This window comes from Oryctolagus cuniculus, chromosome 6 (assembly GCF_051225735.1).
Source record: "Oryctolagus cuniculus isolate XC-2025 breed Fujian yellow rabbit chromosome 6, ASM5122573v1, whole genome shotgun sequence".
Classification (NCBI taxonomy): Eukaryota; Metazoa; Chordata; class Mammalia; order Lagomorpha; family Leporidae; genus Oryctolagus; species Oryctolagus cuniculus.
The window spans coordinates 142,216,417-142,231,271 of NC_142872.1; the positions used below are offsets into that span (position 1 = coordinate 142,216,417).

Sequence of the window (14,855 nt, forward strand, 5' to 3'; positions counted from 1 at the left end):
GCCCCAACGGGGACTAGAACCCAGTGTGCCGGCGCCGCTAGGTGCAGGATTAGCCTAGTGAGCCGCGGCGCCGGCGCTAACGCATCCTTTTCTGGTTTCCATATTAGCAAATTGTACCTGTTTATATGCATTCCTTAGATTTGTTTTGTCTATATACAAGTGAAAGAATAATCAGAGATACAGTAACTCATTTTCAAAAAAATTACCAAGAAGACCTATATACAACAAAAGTTCCCAAGCTGGTTGTTTTTACCTAAAAAACACATGTTTGAAACACTCAGGAAGCTGTGACTCCTACTAAGAATTTTAATGGACGTATATTTATCAAAAGAAGTACTTAAAAAAAAGAGATGAACTCAACTTCGAATGTGCTACAATGGGCAGGCATTGTGCTGCAGTGGGTGAAGCTGCTGCCTGAGATGCAGATTCCATATGTGTGCCAGTTCATGTCCCAGTTGCTACATTTCTTATCCAGCTCCCTCCTAACGGCCTGGTAAAGCACCAGAAGATGGCCCAAGTGTTTGGCCCCTACCACCCACATGGAGACTTGGATGTAGTTCCAGGTTCCTGGCTTTAGCCTGGTCCAGCCCTGGCCATTTCAGCCATCTGGGGAGTGGGCCAGCTGATAAAAGATCTCTCTTTTTTTTCTCAGCTTTATTTATTTATTTGAAAGGCAGAGTTACACACAGAGAGAGAGAGAGAATGAGAGAAAGAGAGGGAGAGAGAGAGAATCTTTCATCTGCTGGTTCCTTCCTCAGTGGGAGTTTGGCAGATCCAAAGCCAGGAACCAGGAGCTTCTTCCAGGTCTCCCATGTGGGTGCAGTGGCCCAACAAGTTAGTTCATCTTCCGCTGCTTTCCTAGGTGCATTACAGGAACCTGGACTGGACGTAGAGCATCTGGGACTTGAACCAGTGCCCCTATAGGTTGCCAGGATTACAAGTGGTGGCTTTACCTTCTATGCCACAGCATTGGTCCCTGGAAGATCTCTCTCTTCTCTCCCTCTCTCTCTATCTCCTCCTCCTCCTCCTCCTCCTCCTCTTCTTCTTCTTCTTCTTCTTCTTCTTCTTCTTCTTCTTCTCTTTCTCTCTCTCTCTCTCTCTGTCTCTACCTTCCTCTCTATAACTCTGACTTCCAAATAAATTTTAAAAATCTTCCAAAAAAACTAAAAAAATAGGGACTGACGCCGTGACTCACTTGGTTAATCCTCCACCTTGTAGCACAGCATCCCATATGGGTACCGGCTTCTAATCCCGGTTGCTCCTATTCTAGTCCAGCTCTCTGCTGTGGCCCCAGAGGGCAGTGGAGGATGGCCCAAGTCCTTGGGCCTCTGCACCCACATGGGAGACCAGGAAGAAGCACCTGCTCCTGGCTTCAGATTGGAGCAGCTCTGGCCATAGCGGTCATTTGGGGGGTGAACCAACGGAAGGAAGACCTTTCTGTCTCTCTCTCTCTCACTGTCTATAACTCTACCTGTCAAAAAAATTAAAAAAAAACTTAAAAAAATAGAATGTGCCTCAAACACAATGGTTCAGTGAAGCAGGAGAAATGTTTGGAAAAAAGAAATGAGGATATGCAGTGTGAATGCATGTGTGCACATTCATCCATGTAATGTTGTTGGCTTTTCTGTTAATACATCTTGCGCCTACCTCCAGTGTCTGAGAGAATTTTACAGAACATAGGTTTATTCAATTTATCAATTGAATAATTAATTATTTACTAATTCATAAGAAACATTCATTGAGCCCTGAGGACTCTCAAAGCACAGAACTTGATCCCAGTCCCCATTCAAACCATGTTCCCTTCCTGAGTACATGTGTGTATTTATGTGAGGAGAAGTCTCAGAGATTCTTTCCTAGAATGCTAGAACCTGTTTCTCCTTGTAATCACTTTGAGCTAACAGCACAGGTCATTCTGCTTTAATGCTGAAATCTGCTCAATAAGTTGTCACTTGGGGGAGCAGGGATGCCCTCTCTTAGTGACTTCAATGGTTTCTAGTGGGAAGTGTAGAGAACCTTTTCCCACACTGGCAGAGGGAATCTCACTCATTGTTCAGAAAATAGTGACCCATTACCACTGTAGTCCCAATTGCTCAGCAATGAAAATGAGATCAAATGTAGAAATTCTAATCAAAGAATCTATTTCTTCTTTTGTCCTCAGCATTTAGAAGTTTACTGACACAGAGGCCAATCAGTCACATTTAATGAAGGATAAATGAATGTATGAAGTAACTAAAGACTCTTTGTATTCTTACTTCTCATCCTAACTTCTATAATATCCATTTTTTCTTGGACTTCCCAGTTGAATTATTGAAATATTTAGTCTAAACTAAATTTCTCTGTAGGCCTACTGTAAATATGAATGGAAAAACAGTTATCACATGAAATCGGATTTTGAAGTCATGAAAGTAAGGCCAAATAATGGTCTACTCTGAAAAACTGCCACCAAGCTATTTCAAATATAAAAAAGAAGCATTTGATGTGACTAAATAACAAAATTCCAGTATTTATATGAGAGACCTACATTCATTGTTAACAGAAATCTTCCCTGACCCTAAATTCATTCAAACACTAGGTCAGGGGCCCCTTGTTTGGCTGGAGACCTCATAATCATTTAGGCAATTTGCTGCCTAAATCACTTTGCAAAATTTAATGAAGTCTAAAATCCATTCCCATAGGGTTTGGTTGCCACAACAGTTACCTCTGAAAAGAAAGTGAGTGTGACTATTCCAGACATCTTCACCAGCCAGGACAACAGGCTTCTAGAAGCTACTGGAGAAACAGGAATCCCTTCCAAAACAATCATCCAGGGCAGAGTCTTTGATCACCAGGCACCTGCTCATTTCTTCCCTCCAGTCTACATCAAGTCAGCCACAAAGCCCATTATAAGCGAAGTTTTGAGTTTGTCTGGATGAAGTGGTTAGTAATTAGTTCCTTTTACATTTGGTAATTTTGTTAACACAACTCAGTAGGTGTCTTGCTAATTTGTTCATTACTAGGTGAATGAAAATGTGCATCTCTTCTGTGAATACCAATTATTCCTAAATGAGGTAATTTCACCAAGACAGTGAAATTTCCTCATTCTTCCCTGGTTTAAGAATATCACCGCGAGGAATGAACAGCTCCAAACAAAAGAAAACTGTGGGTGGTGGAAAATGGGGCTCCTCCATGACAAAGGGTGCTATACCCCGTTATTCTGCACTCTTCAGAGAAAGCATGTTTCAGGTGAACAGGAATTTATGGGGGGTAGTACATGCTAGCAGTCCTCTTGCTGCAGCCTCAGACCCAAGGTGGCCCTGCATCGCCAGCTTCTCTGGGTGGCCATGAAGGCGGAAGTCACTGTAGAGATATCAGAAGAGCAACTAATCATTTCATTGTTTCTAAACTTGGTCCTTCTCTAGGATTCTTACCATCAGCAAAACAAAGAAACAAAAGTTTTAAGATCTTCAACAAAGAGTTTTCAGATTCCACTGCAATCTTCTGGTCTAAAACATGTCTCTTTTCTGAAACAAATCACTGCATAAGGCTCAGCCTTCAGATGATTCAGTTTGGAGGGAGGTGAGACCCGCCTAGTACCCACTACAATACATTCTGGAAGGCAAGGAGTAGAGTACATGTCACTCCAAGAAAGGACTGGAGGAAAGGATTCACATTCCCTGAAAATAGAAGCTGAGGCTTCTTGCGTTTGCGTCCCTGAACACAGTACAACCTAGAATACACAGAGACATTTGTATACTCCCATTTCCTTCTAAACAGATCCTAGTGTGTTCCCCTTATTCACACATACACGCACTGTGTTGAAAGCCCAAAGAAATGGACTTTTTGTCTTCAGGACAGCAGGGTCCTGAGAGCCCTTCTGAGCCTCTACCTTGCTCTGACACCCAGTGATAGAGGACAGGAAACCTATTGAGAGCATCAAGACAGCTTTGGGGTCACCAGAGAAATGGGGAGGATACAGTGGTCTGTGTTGAGGTGACAGAGCATGAAATCATCAGAGGCTCTGAGCTGCCTCGGCTCCTGTTTCCTTTCCCCTCTTAGCTGTTCCCGAGCAATTTCTCCCACAGGACCAACAGCAGTTTCTCCACTCTGACCTCTTGAGGCAAAATCCATGAAGTTCCATTGTTCTAGGGGGAGTGAAGGGAGAGTTTCTGGTTATCTCACATTTTGTTCTTTGTCCCCTGTCCTAGAATTGCCTTACAGGGCTTTCATGTCCTCACTGATAGAATTATTCTTTGGACTACTTTCATGTAAACAAAAGAACAAAAGGAGACACAGACCATGTATCTCATTCACTGTAGATCCCCATGTGATTTAACCTAGTGCCTAATATGCAGTAGTCATTCAATAAATGCCGTTAGTTATTAATACTTAACAATAGGGGCCAGAATTGTTCCACAGCTGGTAAAGCCACAGCATTTGACGTCAGTATCCCATATGTGCTCTGGTTCATGTCCTGGCTGCTCCCATTCCCAACCAGCTCCATGCTAATGGGCTGGGAAATGCAGCAGAAGATGGCCCAAATGTTTGGGGCCTTTCCACCCACTGGGAGACCTGGATAAAGCTCCTGGCTACTGGCTTTGACCTGACAGAGCACATCCATTGCAGACATCTAGGGAGTGAACCAGCCAATGGAAGAACTCTCTGTCTCTCCTTCTCTTCCTGTAGCTCTGATTTACAAAATAAATAAGTAAATCTTAAAAATGAATAATGAAAACAATAACAAATAACTAACAAGCCTCAGTCCATCAAAGTGATGCCTTATTTTGCATGTTTTGTAACATTTAATCCTCCAAATAACCCTAAGAAGAACTATTAGAAAGGCCATTTTAAGGATGAGAAAACTGAGGCACAGTTCAGAAATACATCTAAGACTATACTGCTCTACGGGGCAGTGCAATGAGTATTTGCTCCCTCCATTATCATTCACTCCTGGAGAAGAGGAATTATGTTATATTTCTCCTGGAATTTTGCACAGTTTCTGCAGAGTCTTGCAATCAAGCAGGATCCAGAACACTGAGTGAGACTGCATTCAAATCCTGACTTTCTCACTTTCTCACTTACTGACTATGTGGTTTTAGTTTACACCTCTAAAGGTCAGTTTCCTCTCTGTGAAATGGAGATAATCACAGTATGCTGTCTCTTATGATTATGGGAAACTCAAACTTAGCACAGCACCTACCCTTCAGTAGGCACTCAATAAATGTTAGTCATCCTATCTCAATGACCAAGCTGGTGCACAGCACAATAGGAGTTCAATAACTATTTGCTGGGTGAAAAACAGACTGAGTAAATGAATGAGTGAGAATGCAACGCCTGCATTCCATTATTTTCTTCCAGGGCCAAGTAACTAACAAAGCTGCACTCACCAATTCTGGCGCTCATACAGCATGGTTGTCAGCTCATGGATCGTGGTCATCTGTTCACACCTGAAAAGCAATAGAAGGAACATCAAGCAGGAGGTGTCTTATTCCACAGGGCACTGCTAAAAGCAGGACTGATACAATCTGCACTTTTTCAGCCTGAAACCTTATGGAGAGGCTCCTTGGCTTAAATGCAGAGTGGATACACATAAGGGGAAAATGAGTCTCCAGGTTGAGCTCTTTACAATGTCATATACCACAGACACAAGAAACCTGATGAGGCCCAATGAAATGGGGACACCTGAGTTAAAGACGGGCTCTGGGAGACATCAATTCAGTGCATTTTCCATGCTGGATGAGAGCCAAGTCCATGAGAAATTCTGCTGTCATTTCCTTTCACAGCCACTGGCAAACAAGTATAAAATCTAGTGAGCTGAAGAGACAGGCATGGTGGCAGAGACTGAACAGCAGACTTAAGTAGATGAGACAGAAATATGCTTCAGGACCCAAGAGAGCTAAAATATGGAAGACAGAGGGCAGAGGCCAGTACACCCAGAGACCAGAGCACTTAGGAATTACACTCCTTTCCAAAGCGGGAAGTAAGCAAAGCAAGAGGATCTGACTGGGCTGGAAGCCATGTGGGGGATGCTGGATCAATTTCTCTTGGGTCCCTTTTTACTTTACCATCTTGGAAGCCTGCAGCTGGGTCTGAATATAAACACTACTTCTTCAGAGGAGCATATGTAGAATGTAACAAATTAATGCTAACACATTCATTCAATTTCCATTTATTGACACATCATTTTTCATTTTGACATTTTTATCCCCAAAAGGGCTGTTTCATCAGACATGGAAGAAGAGCATCAACAAAGGAGGATGGCTTTGTGATACATCTTGGTTGACTCAATAGCTCTGCCAAGACCAAAGACCACAAGGAGGCTTTTACACAGATGGATTCAGAGACGTGGTCCCACCGCACAAGTTGGTTCCCACCGTTCGAGGCATCTGGTCCTAAAGGGCAGCAGGGGGATCTTTGTGGTAGGTGAGACCTCTTTTGCAAAAACATGTGACACAGGCTAAAGCAAATCATCTGTGCTTACCAAGATTAGAACAAAACTTCAAGAGAATTTGAATTTCCTTAGTGTAGACTCAGACCTCCAAAGAGAGAAGTCCAGATTTGGAAACAAGAATTACAAAGCCTACTTAAAAATCCACAGAGGCTCCCAGCAGGTAAAATCTCCAGGAGTGTTTCCATCACACTTATCTGCCTTGATTACTAATGCTTAAACCATAAAATATTCCCATCAGGAAGTTATGTGTTAATTTCTCTAAGTTTTTCAGAGGAATAAACTGGTGCACAGGGAAGATGAGTGGATTTGCCTGCGGCCCTACAATGAGTCATTAACAACCTGAGAATTACAGCTCTGAGTTCCCAACTTGCAGCTCTGAGCTCACACCTTCGGGATCAATCTTCTTAGATCCACCAGACAATGGCTTCAAAAGCTTTTATGGCAATTAGGGTAGGAACACTGTCTCCTCTCAGGACACACCTACTCAGTTCTCCTTTTGGACCTTGGCACAGTTGCTGCCAGTGAGCAGGGAGGAAGAGACATAATTTAGTGCTTGGAGTCTTCCATCTCCAAGCAGACGTCCTAATGGCAGAAACCACACCTTATAAGGAGAAAAGTCTGGAGATGGGAATTCTCTCCTTGGCATGGCTTAAGAGGAGGAGCGTATGGGTGTGGGGGAGCAGAGAATTAGGCATCACATGTGTTCGTTTCTGAACTTGAAACTGACATTAACTGAGTTTAACTAATAGTGTGACATACATAGCATGGCTCCTAAAGTGAAGGCCAACAGTCCCTTTTCTGCCTTGTAAATGCAAATTATATATAAAGAAGCATTGGAGAAGATAAAAAGAGTGCTCTTAGTTTTCAGTTTAGATGATGACCTCTGCCTGGGTAGTAGCAATGACATTCATTCATCATGATCTAGACAATTATGGTTCTCAGGGGGAGGAGGCAGGGATGATCACAAGGCATATTTCCAACATAGTATCGACTTCCACACAGGTTAAAACAAGTGTCTATTGAAAATTCAGTGAGAGGGGCAGATGTTTTACATACCAGCTAAGATTCTGCTTGGGATGTCCACATTCCATATTGGAGTGCCAGGGTTCAAATCCCAGCTCCATGCCCCATTCTAGCTTCTTGCTAATACACACCCTGGTGGAGTAGCAGGTGATGGCTTAAGTTGTTGAGTTCCTGTCATTCATGTGCGGGACCTGGATCGAGTTCTCAGCTCTTGGTTTCAACCTGATTCAGCTCTGGCCGGCATGGGCTTCTGAGGTGTGAACCAGGATATGAGAAATCTCTCTTACATGTTCTGTTGCTCTCACTCTCCATGCCTTTTCAAATAAATAAAATAAGTCATCTTTCTTTTAAAACTTCAATTGTAAAGAAAGGCAAGAGGGTTCTACTAATGATGATTCTGTAATCACTACCATGTAATGTATACTTTGCCAGCAGTGGGGAAGGGGAGTAAGAAGGCAGCTGCTCCAGAAGTTTAAAGACTAAATCCAGCAAACTAAATTATTGACACCGTTCTCTGAGAAAGACCCTTTTGATTCACCACCACTCCAACTTTAGCTTGTTAGCTGTACCTTCAAATCAAATGGTCAGTGCCATTTGTTGTGACAAGGGTCATGCTATGTAAGTTTTAGAGGGCAGGTTCCATGGCTCTTCTACAGCATTCCCCAGGTCTGGGTGAAGACTTTAGGTGGGAAATAGTCACCAACACTTAAGGAAAACCCTCAGAGCTGGAGTTAGCTGCAGTGCTCATGTCCTATTCTTAGAAATAGTTCTTGAAGGGCAGAGGAAGCTCATCAGTGGGGCCACGAGCTGAGTGTGTCACATCACTCTACCCCATGTCCCTTGGGCAAGTCTGAGACTAGGACCAGTAGTGGCCCTAACAGGGCTCTTCCTGAGTCCCAGGGAGGTGAGAAATAGTTCTTGACTTATTCCTGAAGACAGGTGAGCTCTTCATAGCAGTCTGAATCTGCGAAACTTGGCCCTCCATCTCTCCATTCTTCATTGTGATCTCTGATCTTTGATCATGCACCAGTTGCCTTTCAGGGAGGGAAGGGAACTTCACATAATACCACAAAGAATTATTTTCTTCTTTATGCAAGATCTAACTTCTTAACTTCACTTTAAGGTTAATTTTTTTCTAAGACCCCTAAAAAGCTGTTCATCCATGTGACCATTTACTACAGCTTCCTAAAATCTAGCTTCTGGAATTTTAAAGTTTAAGAGTTGTATTTCAAATGGTTTTAAAGGTACTTACATAAGCTGAGATGGGAAAGTTTGATTTGATATTCACTGGGCATAATTTGGGGGAAGAAATCCATGACTCAACTCAGGATACACCCCAGGACTGCATCACCCTTTCATCTATCCACAACCCATGGATGCTTTTCTGCTCCCAGGCCTCAGAACCATCCAACAAGGCTTCCACAATAATAGCCAGACAAAACTTTATCAAAGGGAGAAACAAAAAGACCTGACAGATGATGCTGCCAGCCTTTCAGCAACCAGGTTAGCTTTGTTCTAATGCCATTCTGTCAGGCTTAACAAGCAGATATTAAGAAAAGTTTATAGAGAATCGAGATGAAAGGTTGTCGGTGGAAATGAGAGCTGCCAGTGGGCACTGAGAATCACAGCTGGGTGTAGAATCTGCCACAACTGGCTGCGAGAAAAGGAGGTTTGATATGGGAGCAGCTGTTTCCAACCCCTGCTAGAAGCAAGGCTTAATCATCTGGCACCTGAGAGTCTGGAGCTCCACCTGGAGAGGCAGACACTGGGAGTATTCTGGGCGTGAGCCTCTTCATTAGATTAGAAACAAATTATGTATTTGCAGAAATTGGTTTCCTTGACTGGTCCTGACCTGATATGACATTGCAAATCTGGCATGTGTTCACCTAAGCACACAAAGAACATGGAGGCAAGAAATAAGGAAGAGGTTCAAGGTGGGGAGATTAGGCATAGTACTTAAGGCCTTAGAGGGGGTTTCAGAAGGCAGGGAGACTGGACAAAGTAAAGGTGCTGATGTGTCCTAGGAGAGAGCCACACTGGACAAAGTGATTATGTCCTAGCCATTGGGGTAAGTCTCTCTCAATGTGCAGTCACACTATATTCTTCCTGCACCCATGTTCTTTATCACAGTGATTTTTGAAATGTGGTTGAGTCAAGTTGCCCAATAAGAGCTGTGTGTCTCCAATACACTGAAAGTGAAGTTCCAAGCCTATGTAATAATGCTATAACCAACTCATTCATTTGTTCCCTCTTTCTGCTTAGTCCCATTTATACAATTTCAACTCAGAAAACAGTTCTTATATTGGTTGGTAAGAAGAAAAACAGCAACTCATCTCCTAAATGTGTATCAGTCTCTTTCAGACCTGCATCTTTTCCACAGAAGGCTATTAATGCCTTTAATAAAATAGTATTGTAAATGGCAGCCATCTCATTCAAAATCACCAAAGGATCTTTATAAGTATCTTCTAACAGTGATGCAATAGTGCTTAAATTCAGTATGTTTCTTTGGACTTCAATCACAAATGTAGTTTCGTTAACTGACATGAAATTTACATAACATAGAATTAACCATTTTGAAGTAAACAATTTAGAGGTTTCAGTACACTGATAGTGTTTTGTGACCACTACCTACATCTAGTTCCACAACTATCCTATCACCCCAAAGGGAAACCCCACAACCATTAAACAGTTACTCTTAGAGCCCCCAACCCTAAGACAATTATATTTTAAAAGTTTGCTCATACATTCTTGTTTGTGGTGGAGTATGCTATTTCCATTAGTGACCTCCCTGTCATGTTGGGTTAAGGGTTTTCTCAAGATCTGACCACAGTTAAGATCTCAGGTCTAGAAACAAAAGCTCCCAGAGCTGTCTCTACCACTTCAGGGTTGCATTACATTGCTCAAAGCCACCAAAAACAAATGATGTATGCAGTCGTGAGCTGAGCTTTCTACAGTCCTTCAAGACAATCTTCATTCTTTAGAATAGCTAGTGGATTTTCTTTGAAACCAAATGATAAGCCTTAAGTTCCCTTCATCCAGACTTCTTTGAGAGGTCCATCATACAGGTAAAGAACATAGATTACTACTCAGGGTTAAATGCCCTTCCTGCCAACAGATTTAAATCTGCCAACAGATATAAAATCACAAACCCTTGAGTTTCCAGCCCACGCCTCCTCTGCTGCTCTGGGACTTCACACACATGCACATGGACTTCCATTATAATCCTCCTATTTTTAGTTACATGTAAACTTTTAAAGAAGTTTCTCTTGGAAAGTTTGAAGGATTTCAGCAGTTGTTTTAGTGATTCCTGAGGAGGAAGACCTAGCCTTTTCCACCTTGGAAATGCCAATTTTTTTTTCTTTTTACATCTGACTCAAACAGCTGAATTGTAGCCTGCTCTAATTTCTTCTCATGTGGCTCTTCTTCATTCAAGGAGATTGAGTCCAAAAGGAAAAAAAAAAAAAACCCTCATTTTAAAAACTTTTCTCCCATGTACAGGGAAAAAAATTGTCTAATAAGGTTCATTTACATTGTTACCTCGGGCCATAGGGAGTTGTGCAAAGCACATTGCATAATTCCTCCAGGCTGTTAGTAGGTGTATTTTTCCCCATAAGTAGAAAGGAGAGAATTTTCAAAGACATCGGGATGCCAGAAAAAAAACCAGAAAACTATAAAAAGGTTCGTATTGATGCAATGGAGAGTTTTCTTTGCCCTCTGTTCTTGGATTTCTATTTTTAAAACTAGATTTATTTTTTAAATCTCTGCTGAAAAACATCATAAAATACCGCAGTACTGATAAGACTCAGTGTAACTAAAATATCTTAGCTGTGTGGATCCAATGAGGATGTTTAGTTATGAGCTTTCTGCCTTTCCGTTTCAACTTAGGGGTTGCCAATATTACTCTTGAAAAGGGATGTCACAGAATATTCTTCCCAATGATGAAAAGATGGTCCCAAATGCTGTGGCTACTGGGGCTTTCAATCATTCACAATTATTTTTAGCTCTTACTCTGCTTCTTTTATTCTAAAAAAAATGCTCTTGAAGTGTGCAGAAGTTATACCTAATCTATTCCAAAGCAGAAAACACCACCCATTTTCCATAGTCACGGAAACAGGGGTTTTTTATCCCATTTTAATGACTGATTAACTCAAGACTATATTGAGGACCCGAATAGTAGAATCACAGTACTATGTGACCAGTTGTTTTATTTGTGTATAAGGGGTTATAAAATTAAAATCCAATACTGCAAGATCTATACCTATATACAAAAATGAGGAAAAAAAAGAGAAAACAGGCACTAATCTATCAGGCACTTGTTGGTAGACCTGCAATAATTTTTATAACTAATAAAATATTCCTAGGGTAATAAGAGAAAGAGAGAGACAGTAGAATATATGGTAAGGAAGTTGATGATTAAGTTTTAATTCAAGTATTAACTAAATTTCTTTACAATGTACAATTAAAAAACTGAAGTGACTAAATCAAACCATGTGAGTCACGTAATAATCCTAGAGAGGTCACAGGTAAGCATCATATGCTCAGACTTTCTGTGGAAGAATTTAAATAATCCTTCCTGCCTTCACTCACAGAATAAATACCCTCAAACTCAGACATCCCAGTGTCAATACTTTTCTAATTTACCTACATTCTTGTACTTCACGTTTAAATTACAATATCAAGTCACTCCTTCCACTAAATCCATAGACATTCATTAAGCAGCAACAAATATTTTCATCATTTTGCTAAGCAAGTTCGTAAATGGCAAGTAAGCATCAACGCAGGGCTAAGAAATCAACTTCACATAAAATATGCTGCAAGAAGAGCAGCAAAAAATGCCACAGAAGTCCAAGATGCAATGGTGCCTCAGAGAAGGGAAAGATAACAGCTGTTACAACATCTTAGGGGAGACTAAACTTCAGCTAGATCTGCAGGGCAAGGAAAGATCAGAGGAGAGAGACACAGCCACATCACAGATCTCAGAAAATAGAAAGCAAATTCAAGCTCAGTGAAAACATTCCTTGCTATGACTGTCCTGCTTGCCATCCATGTCTAGTTAAACTCTGGCAGTGTCTGAAGCAGAGCAATGCTGTATCATCTCTAAATCAATCTTCTGAAGTTCTGCACCCTTAAAAATTAGTGTATCTTCACAGAACTAACTGATTGCAATCGAACTTTTATGCTGTCTTGGTCTGTTTAAGAACTGTGTATGTGTGTGTATTCAGTGAAGCAGGGAATCCTGGATCATTCATGCTGTTCACTGATAGTAAGCATATATTAAATGTGCCAAATACATACAGAGACTTGGCAGTGTAAAGACAGAGACAAGATTATGTTTCTTCTATGAGAGCCAGAACTAGGACAATATTGCCTGTCTATTCTCCAAACAGTTTTGGCAGCCGATGGGCCACCTTAATGAATTTACATCATGGGATGAGAGCAAATAGAAACTGCTGAATTTGGGAGTCATGTGCTAGGTGCTGTACTGAAGTGTGACATACCCACTTTAACATGCCAAGTACTGATCCTGGGATAGAGGGGGAAGCTTATCTGGGAGCCTTCACTTGGACCAACTGGGGCCCAGGACTTGGATGTGTGACTTGAACAGTGAGACACACCTTCTAAAGTTGGTGAGAAGAGAAGCAGACAGGGACACACACATAGACCCAAGGGAGCATTTACAAGTCACCAGGATGAGGGGAGATCACTCCCAAGATGAGACATAAGACCCTACAAAGATGCAGTTACCAAGAAGTGCAGCTATGAAGTTGGTTTGTGCTATTTGTGTTGTCATTTAGTCATTCTTCCTTTTATTAATTAACTTTATTCCCATCTTTTCTATTTTTGTATATGATTTTGGTTCACAAAGATAGGCATGTTGATCACTAGTCTGTTTTCAAACAAATTCAATACAAAGTTTTTTTTTTTTAATTTAAAGAATTTTCTACAAATTTCACCTCTTTCACACTCACCTAAAAAGATCAAACTTTTTTTACACAGTACATCCTTTCAGGATGCAGTTTGATAAAATTCATTAAAATAGAGAAAACTGTTTCTAATTAATATGAAAATCAATATCTCATTGTCATCAAGGTGAGCCAAGGACACAGAGCTTGTAACAGCCAACCGGCTGGCCTTCCCGAAATGAAGTAGGAAGCTGACTTGAAAGGTGAAAAACACAAGATTTTCCTGCACATCTCCAAGTAGCAGACCAACCAGCCTTTTGGCTGCTTTTCATCCATACCCATTAAGAAGTAGCACATCTAGACACACATGGGCAGAGTCCTGGGAAAATAATCACAGAAGAGTCATTTAGCAAGAAAGCAGCCCGTGTCCATGACCCCAGTGCCTCAGTTACCCACGTCTAGGGAAGAGACAGTGAGGATTCCAATATTCCACCACATGCCATGTGGCAATAGGCCCAGGATGATGAATATTGACACACAGGAGAGTCTGTGAGCCAACATTAAATTTGGCTAGAAATAAACTGAAATTATTATTTTGATAAATAGTATTCCCAAATGCTATAATTGGAAAGGAATGAACTATTTTAGATTCTATTTGGATATGTACCCCAATTATGGTCATCAAGTTTAACATGATGGTAAAGGGTGGAGGGGGCCCAAATCTTTGAAAAGCTTTTTTAAAAAACAGGAAACATATGATTTTCTTGACTCATCTCTATTTTTAAACTCCAAAGTACACATTACCCATTTGCTGCAAAGATGAATCACTGTGGACATTTCATTTTCAATGAAACATCATATATCTAAAGACTAGGACTGGTTCATCAGCAGAGATAGCAGGGTGACCACAAGCAAAACAAATATCCCCAAGTATTCACCATAGTATGAATTGGGAAACTAAAAGTATTCATGAAACTTATAAGAAGGTTACTAAGAGTCTTTAGGAAAGAAAAATAGAAACAAAAGAGGAAATGAAAGAAAAGGGAAAATAATTTCCTTTTCAGTCTACTCATCAGCTGGTAGATTGAAAACCCACAAAGTACTCAGTATGGCTTTGCTGTCACAGAGAGCTGAGTACAAACTCTGGTCCTGAGATCCAAGAGCTATGTGACCTTGGGCAAACTATTTTCTCTTACTAAGTTGTACTTTCCCCATGTGTAAAATGAGATCAAACTATATTTGCACACAGCTTTTATGAGGGTTATATGAGACCACATTGGAACATAAGCTCCATGAGAACTAGGGCTCATCATTTGCTGATTTCTCGAGTTCAAGTACCAACACTGACATGGAGTAATCGTGATAGTATCTGTTACTAATATTCAGCACACATTTATATGGGCCAGTTCCTATTCTAAATGTTTTGTACATCCCAACCCACATAATACAGTCGGAAGGGTAACGTTGTTTTCCCACTTCATGTGTGAAAATTGAGGCAATGA

At 41.1% G+C, this 14,855-nt stretch overlaps 1 long non-coding RNA gene and 1 other non-coding gene across 2 annotated transcripts in view; one reads left to right on the plus strand and one right to left on the minus strand.

Moving 5' to 3' along the window:
* Positions 1-5,496, minus strand: part of LOC149126315 (uncharacterized) — a 42,292-nt gene extending 36,796 nt beyond the window's left edge. The window contains exon 1 of the long non-coding RNA XR_016234952.1: positions 5,364-5,496. This is a non-coding gene — a long non-coding RNA (uncharacterized LOC149126315). The remainder of the gene's footprint in view (positions 1-5,363) is intronic.
* Positions 5,497-8,226: 2,730 nt separating this feature from the next.
* Positions 8,227-8,440, plus strand: LOC149126316 (Nuclear RNase P). Its single transcript, XR_016236669.1, has one exon.
* Positions 8,441-14,855: the final 6,415 nt, after the last annotated feature.